The following is a 7,575-nucleotide window of genomic DNA, read 5'->3' on the forward strand; positions in this document are numbered from 1 at the left end:
ATCTGGACTAAAGTAAAAGCTTTTACTGTGTGCACGCCATAACGAAACCTGGAATGTCCCACTGACTCAGCGATAGACAAAATAAAGTTGTCGGTCTTGACCTCAAGATAGACCAGATGTAATTTAACTGAATGCCTCTTGTATTACGGTTTTCAATTGTTGCACAAGATTAACAGATGATTAGCAAATGCCCAACTACCCTTAGAATTGTGACAATGTGACTAACTAAGTTAATTATATAAATGTGTAGCATTAGGTTACCTATACCAACAAAGCTGTCATTTACACTCCATCAACTTCCAGTGGAGCATAGAATTCTATTGCAAATTATGAAGACATGTGATTATGGCATCCATACGTTTAAAACAGTCAAAATGTGGAATTTTTAAGGCCTTCCAAATAACAAAAGCTGTCAATAAGTAAATTAATTGGATTCGCCATCCCGCGGCCCGTGGTAATCTTTGACCTGTCAAAGTGGAAATGGTCCTAACATCCCCTGGGTATGTATTTATGAACATGTTGCAAAACATGATGGCACGTTTTGCTGACCTCGTTCTCGGGGCGAAAATACACATTCGCCCCTTTTGCTGGTACAATAAACGCGTTGTTCATTTGTTGAAGTCTGGAGAGGGTAAAATAAAGAATGCACAGAACATCATATAACACAATTCAACACAACACAACACAACACAACACAACACAACACAACTCAGCTCAACTCAGCTCAATACAACAAAACACAAAATAACCGTCACAACGCAACACGACACAGTACAACACAATGCAACACAAAACATTACGTCACGATACAACTCACGTCACGTCACGTCAGGTCACAACAACACAGATACACCAAGATCAACACAATAAAATACAGTACATACAGTAAAGTGTGGAAGAGTACATAGTAAGCAACACAAAAAGAATAGTGACGTAAGATTGACTTTTAAGATAGGTTAACTTTATACAATGTGACTTAGTTTATCTTTGTCGTGAATTACATTTATTGATTCACATTTTGTGTTATACGTTGTTATTGTTAACATTGTTGCAGTTTCTGATGAACTCATTATATAGTCATACGTCATACATAATCAACCAATCAGCACACAGCCCGACGATAAGGCAGACGATCAAATCAAAATTTCTTGTGTGATGTAAGTTTCAGTTACAAGTTGGAATGCGCGTGCATTCTTGTGTGATGTAAGTTTCAGTTACAAGTTGGAACGCGCGTGCATATCAAGAACAGAGTTCCCAGTGTATACTACTACTTGCTTGTATTGTCATTTCTATTACTGCTGTTTTCCGAACCCCCTTTTCTATTGTGAGTCATCCACAATCTTGTTTGCAATTGCAAACCAAGTGAACAACAAAATTCTGTAACAAACTCACATAAATCCTTCAGTCAGTCATCTCAGGTATATGAGAACGTATTCTAATCAAGTGTTTATCCTGTCCAAACAAAAAAAAGTTGTTTGGTTCCGGTTACCCGACCCCACCTAGTTTTTCACGCCGACCCTAAACTTCATTATTACGTATTCGAGATTAATAATACATCTATAGCACAAACACATTCTCTCAGTGAGGTTATATGTAATTGACTGTATTTTATCTATCTCATTAATAGTCTGTTGTATTCTAAATGTCCTAATATTACAGAATCTCATGACTCGTGAGTGTGTCTTACTCAGGGTATAATGTGCACAAGTGTTTGCAGTGTTCTCGGCTTACTGCATACAATGAAGTACAATGAATTGATCCCATATTTCAAACCCTTTAATACCAATGCAACAATCAATATCAGACTTTGAGTTTTGATGCAAAAAAAAAAGAACCAACTTCTGCAATATTTAGACTAAAGTATAAGATTTTACTGTGTGCATTACCATAACGAAAACTGGGATGTTTCAATGACTCGGTCATAGACCAAGTGATGTTGTCGGTCGGGCTTGACCTCAAAATAGATCTGGAAACCGAATGCCTCCCATAATAAGGGACGGCTTTCAATTATTGCACAAGATTAGCAAGTGATGATGTACTTAATTTGACCGTGACTCGGATATATTGATGATTGGTTTTATATAGGTGAATCGCCCAAAGGGAATAAAATAGCGTGAACATGCAAAGATTATTGATAAATATCGGACGTAAGTGTCAATACATGTACAGAAGTAGCAAATATTCTGTAGTTTCAAATATCTGACGATAATGCATTAGTTGTGTTATTAGCAGGTCTAGTAAGTTCACATTTCTGCGGGTACTTTACAAAAAAAAAACATTTAAGCAAACAAACACATAAAAACAAGTCAACAAGTCTCAGAGTAAAATGTACATATAACTATTTCTCAGTAATATAGCATCGTATTTTTTATCAAACAGTGAAGCATACGTAATTACTTATCATTATTCTAAATGTTAACATGGGTGTTATTTCAAGCCTTAATTCTCAATGATCAGAACTCATTATTTATGCAAATGCCTAATTAATATGCATACGTTTTGTACCAAAATGACACCAGTTCTTGTGATTACCATAACATATACAAGTGGCAATTTTCACAAGTATTGGAGCAATAATTTTTCAGATATCGTGTTCACAGACACAGACAGAGATGGACAGGCAGGCAGACAGACAGACAGACAGACAGACAGACAGACAGACAGACAGACAGACAGACAGACAGACAGACAGACAAAAGTATAACATTACCTCCCCTTTGTGGAGGTAAAAATTGTGAATTAAAAATATGATTATAAAGTATAAATATTACCAATAACCGTACAGAAGGCAAAACGAACGGGAAGCAACATAGAATTAAGAATATTTCGATATTCCTTGGAGACGCTTCGAATATTGACATAAAACCGCGATGGATCATGGTAGATTCGAATCCGAACGAAAGTGTCCCGTACTTTCTCGCGCGACAATCTTCAAGTTCTCGCTCTGCCAGTGGAATAAAAGCGCGCGATTTTCCGAACTTTTCAGAACGGCCGGTGGTCAAACGAACATTGTGTATATATTGAAAAACTGTTACTGTAACAGTGGCGTGATAATTTCTTAACCTATACAGTTTATTCGCAAACTTCTGAATTATCAAGTATGACGTGGTCTGAGCTTCACATTATTTTAACGGAAAAGGTCGAAGAAAAATTGCGACACCTGATTGCAAAAGAGGAGAAGATGACAACTCAGGAATGGCTGTATCGTACAAAAAACTCCAGGATATTTCAGCCGAATACGACAGATTGGATGCATTTTGCCAATTTTTGTATATTTGACGATTGGATGTGGATGGTACACAGAATGGAGGACAAGAGCTGTCGTGATTGTTTGGCGGAAATTAGTATGAAGTGTGAATTGCCAAGTATTGATGATTTTGTTTCCAAACTACCCATAGTAATTTCAAACAGGTATGGAACCAAATATGTGGAACATTTCACACGTGATAATATATACATGCATGCATTTCCAAAAATGTAACAAGAATGGCATATTATATTATACTTACGTTGTTTGTATTTTACTATGTTGCATTCAAAAGCCAATCTTAGCTTCCCTTTTGACTTGAGTGCAAATAGTTCAATATTTGAACTTCCTTATTATACAAACTTTAAGGTGATATACTTATAGAATCTTTTATTTGTACTGTAGTTATCAATATGTTCGTAATAGAATTAATTGCACTTCTTGAGCTTGTTCTCAGTTTCTTTTCAATTTAATCAATATTGTTAACTTAACATGCCCACGAAGTGAAAATCCATACAAATTTGAAGTCACGCATCCAAGTTGGCCATATTGAAGTTTTCAATTTCATCTTTAAACTTCTTTAAAATGTTGTCATATTTTATCCTTGATAACCTGTCCTGTGGTGTCCTGTCCTGTCATGTCCTGTCCTGTCCTGTCCTGTCCTGCATGTAATATAACTACTTCAGCATTACTAGTACACGATCTCTTGGTTCTCTAAATAAATAAATAGCATAGTATATTCCTGATTGTTTTACAGAGATGAGAGTAAGCTAGCATTGTGGACTAAAAGAGAAGCCCAGACTGATGGAGGCGGAGATGAAGAAAGTGACCTCTTACCCGAGCAAATACTAACAGAGGTATACATTGTGGGTTTTGTTATGATTGACTTTAATAAAAGTGGTGAAGGGGTTGTTCATTATGTTTTATTAGGGTAGCTCAATAAGAATAAGTGACGATCGCACAGTGTCACACAAGCTCAACAAGCGAACTTGGTTTGTTCAGGGATCTGGCGTCAATGCGATTGCTGAACTTCATTTTCACACTTCTAATTATATTTCGACGGAAAACTTTCACTCCTTCAATGATAACTGCTTTTGTATTTACTACTGAGATGTTGATGAATTAATGAATTTACTTCTAATGTGAGATATGGTGCTGGGTTTCTGGTAGTATTTTAATGTTTACATTACATCGATCATAGTGTTGTGAACGGTATAGTTTTTATCATAGTTTATATCAGATATAAAAGTTTGATGTCGCACTTGTGAGTGTTCGGGAGGGGGGGGGGGTGACCTAAACGAACGTTTTTCGTTTGGTGAGCTAGTGCGACATTGTGCTATCGTCCCTAAGACATATATATTTACCATATTTTGTCTATTCTTTACTTTCAGGATGAGAAAGCAGTTAACGTTATTTTACAAGAACTCATTGCTCATGACGTGGACAGGATTAGGGATGAGAATAACAAAATTGAACAAGGACTTCTTACAAATATCTCAGAAACAAATGATACATCAGACAAAGAATATGAGTCATCTGAGGATGAAAAGGACTTCGATAACACGGATTATGTCTCTGATGACCCGGATGATGATTCGTTGAGTGATCTGGATACGAGCTCAAGTGATTCCGATTGGGGAGCGAATTTGCAATCAAAAAGGAACGTTCCGGAATATCATGAAAAATTCGTTTACTTGAACGAACAGCAGTCAGCGGAAGAATGGCCAACTCCAGCCGAGGCTGTAGGTGGGATGAACCAGGCCACTATGAATAACCAAACCCCTACTTTGCCTCTTTGGGCTGCAAAAGTGAAAGCCCTGACACACGAAGAGAGAGTGAAATCTATTACAGATATCTTGCTAGACGACTTCTCGGATGAAAGTGGCGAGGAAGAGGACAAGGGGATATCGAAACCAGATCAGAACGAAACATCCTCAGAAGAATCGGAGTTGGTCGCGTCAAACAGAACTACAGATATAGTAGAAAGGGGGATGAAAGTCGACGAAAGAGAAGTGGATTTTGACACGGCAACTTCAACTAAGACAAGCAAGGATAATGGAACAGCTACCGAGGATAGGACAACTCCAGAGAGTCGTTTTAAGCCAACTGCAAAACCTTTTGTACCACATACTCCTTCAAAGTCAGGTGAAAATGCCACGGTGACGTCAGCGGCACAGCAGCAGACGACAAGCCAGTGGTCGACTGGCACAAAAGGTCATCAAGGTCATTTCAATTGCACACAATTTAAAACATTCAATGCTCGAGCAATGAATACCACACAACGACCATTTTATCGCCATCACCTTCATCACCGTACACCTCACAATCAACAAATGTATTCACATCCGGGACAATTGCAGACTGGTGGTTTTAGACCTTCTCCACCCCCAGGTTTCGAATTAAACAAACACCATATCTTACCGAATTTGCATCAAGAACAATACCCTGCATGGGTAAACGGTAGTCATAGCAACCAAGAACAACAAAACTATCGACAACACCAATTTCAAAATCATTTACAATTCCAACTACAGTCGTCACCTCATCAACAAATACAACCTCGAAATCAACAATCAAGTTCTCAACTTCAAGGACAATGTCAACAAAAACAGATCAAAACACCATTATTGGAAGATCCATGTGTAGTCTCTTTTGTCCCAGATGCAAACAAAAGTGGGTAAGTCAAGCTTGATGGAATATATCTTGTCTATCTGTCTGTCTGTCTGTCTGTCTGTCTGTCTGTCTGTCTGTCTGTCTGTCTGTCTGCCAGCCTGTCTGTCTGTCTGTCTGTATGTATGTATGTATGTATGTATGTATGTATGTATGTATGTCTGTCTGTCTGTCTGTCCAGCTGTATGTCTGTCTGTCTGCCTGCCTGTCTCTTGTCTGTCCAACTATTTATATGTCTGCCAAACAGCCTGTCTGTCTGTCTGTCTGTCTGTCTGTCCAAGTGTCTGTCTGTCTGTCTGTCTGTCTGTATGTATGTATGTATGTATGTATGTATGTATGTGTGGGGTCTGTCCAACTGTCTTGTCTGTCTGTCTGTGTGTGTGTGTTTGTTTGTCTGTCTGTCTGCCTGCCTGTCTGTCTGTCTCGCAGGTCATTAAGATAGTCAGTCAACTCCACTAGACTCCATTCATCAGCTATGCTGTCTACTAGTACACTATATGCACTAGGATCAATGTATGGCCATTTTTAATAACTTCCACTTTATTGGACATGGAAGCATGTCAGAAACTTTGATGTTTTAGTTTGAATCATTATTGCTCACTGTCACCATTGTTTGGTTGTCATGGTGTTTTTAATATTGTTGTCTTTTTTCTTGATTTCTGCAGATCAGGCACCAACACTGTATTTGATAGATTTGCTGCCGAGGTAATGAACAATCACCAATCACACATATCGAATGCCAGGAACAACTTCAACATGCAGCAACATATTCAAATGCAAAATCAACAGATTCGTCCCGGGCAGACATCAGAATATCCAGCGCAATCCCAGTCTCAGGCTAGGATGATAGAACACCAGCAGAATCCAGTATGTGTTCGTCCCTTCCATCCGCAGCAAAATGCTCCGAACATGCAACATAATTTTCCCGGCATCCAACAGAATGTTCCTGTTATGCAGCACAACTTTCCCGGCATGCAAAAAGCTATGGGTTCGCAAATGAATGTACAACAGCCAGTTTCCGGTCAGTGTATCAGAATGAGTGCGTACCAAAATGCCCCTAATCGTCAAACTACGTCAAGACCGGTCTATCCCAATTTTGCCGTTCCCGGAGTCAGTAATAATATGAATGTTAGTGGTAACTTTGTAGGTCCTGGAGTTAATTCTAATTTTGGTCAAAGGACCCCAAACCATCCAACCAACCAAAAACCCCATTTTTGAGTCAAGGGGGAAGGCAATTAGATGTAACATCTGTTTGAGTATTTCCGGTTCCAAGATGCATTGCGTGAATGGACGTCGCTTGGATCTGGGGTTCTTTGTGGTTTAATTTGTTTCGTTTTGTCTTCATACATATTTTAAAAAATCGTCAGTAGACAGTAAAATTGTCTCTTAAATTCGATGAATATTAAAATCTCTGACAACACCGTAGTAAGTAACCGTCCACTTAGATCAATAATAATAATTATTATTATGATTATAATAACGTATCATGCTTCATGAAAAGTAGTAGTTCAGATTGGTTCTATTTTATTGCTTTTTTTAAATTTTGATTTTTATTAAAACATACATTTTACATCATTTTAGTGAAGCAGTCGTGCGTTATTTACTATATCGTGTCCACTCCTCGCTCTATAAGCCTTAGAGATGATGATGACTTCACG

This window comes from Glandiceps talaboti, chromosome 23, assembly GCF_964340395.1.
Source record: "Glandiceps talaboti chromosome 23, keGlaTala1.1, whole genome shotgun sequence".
NCBI lineage: Eukaryota > Metazoa > Hemichordata > Enteropneusta > Spengelidae > Glandiceps > Glandiceps talaboti.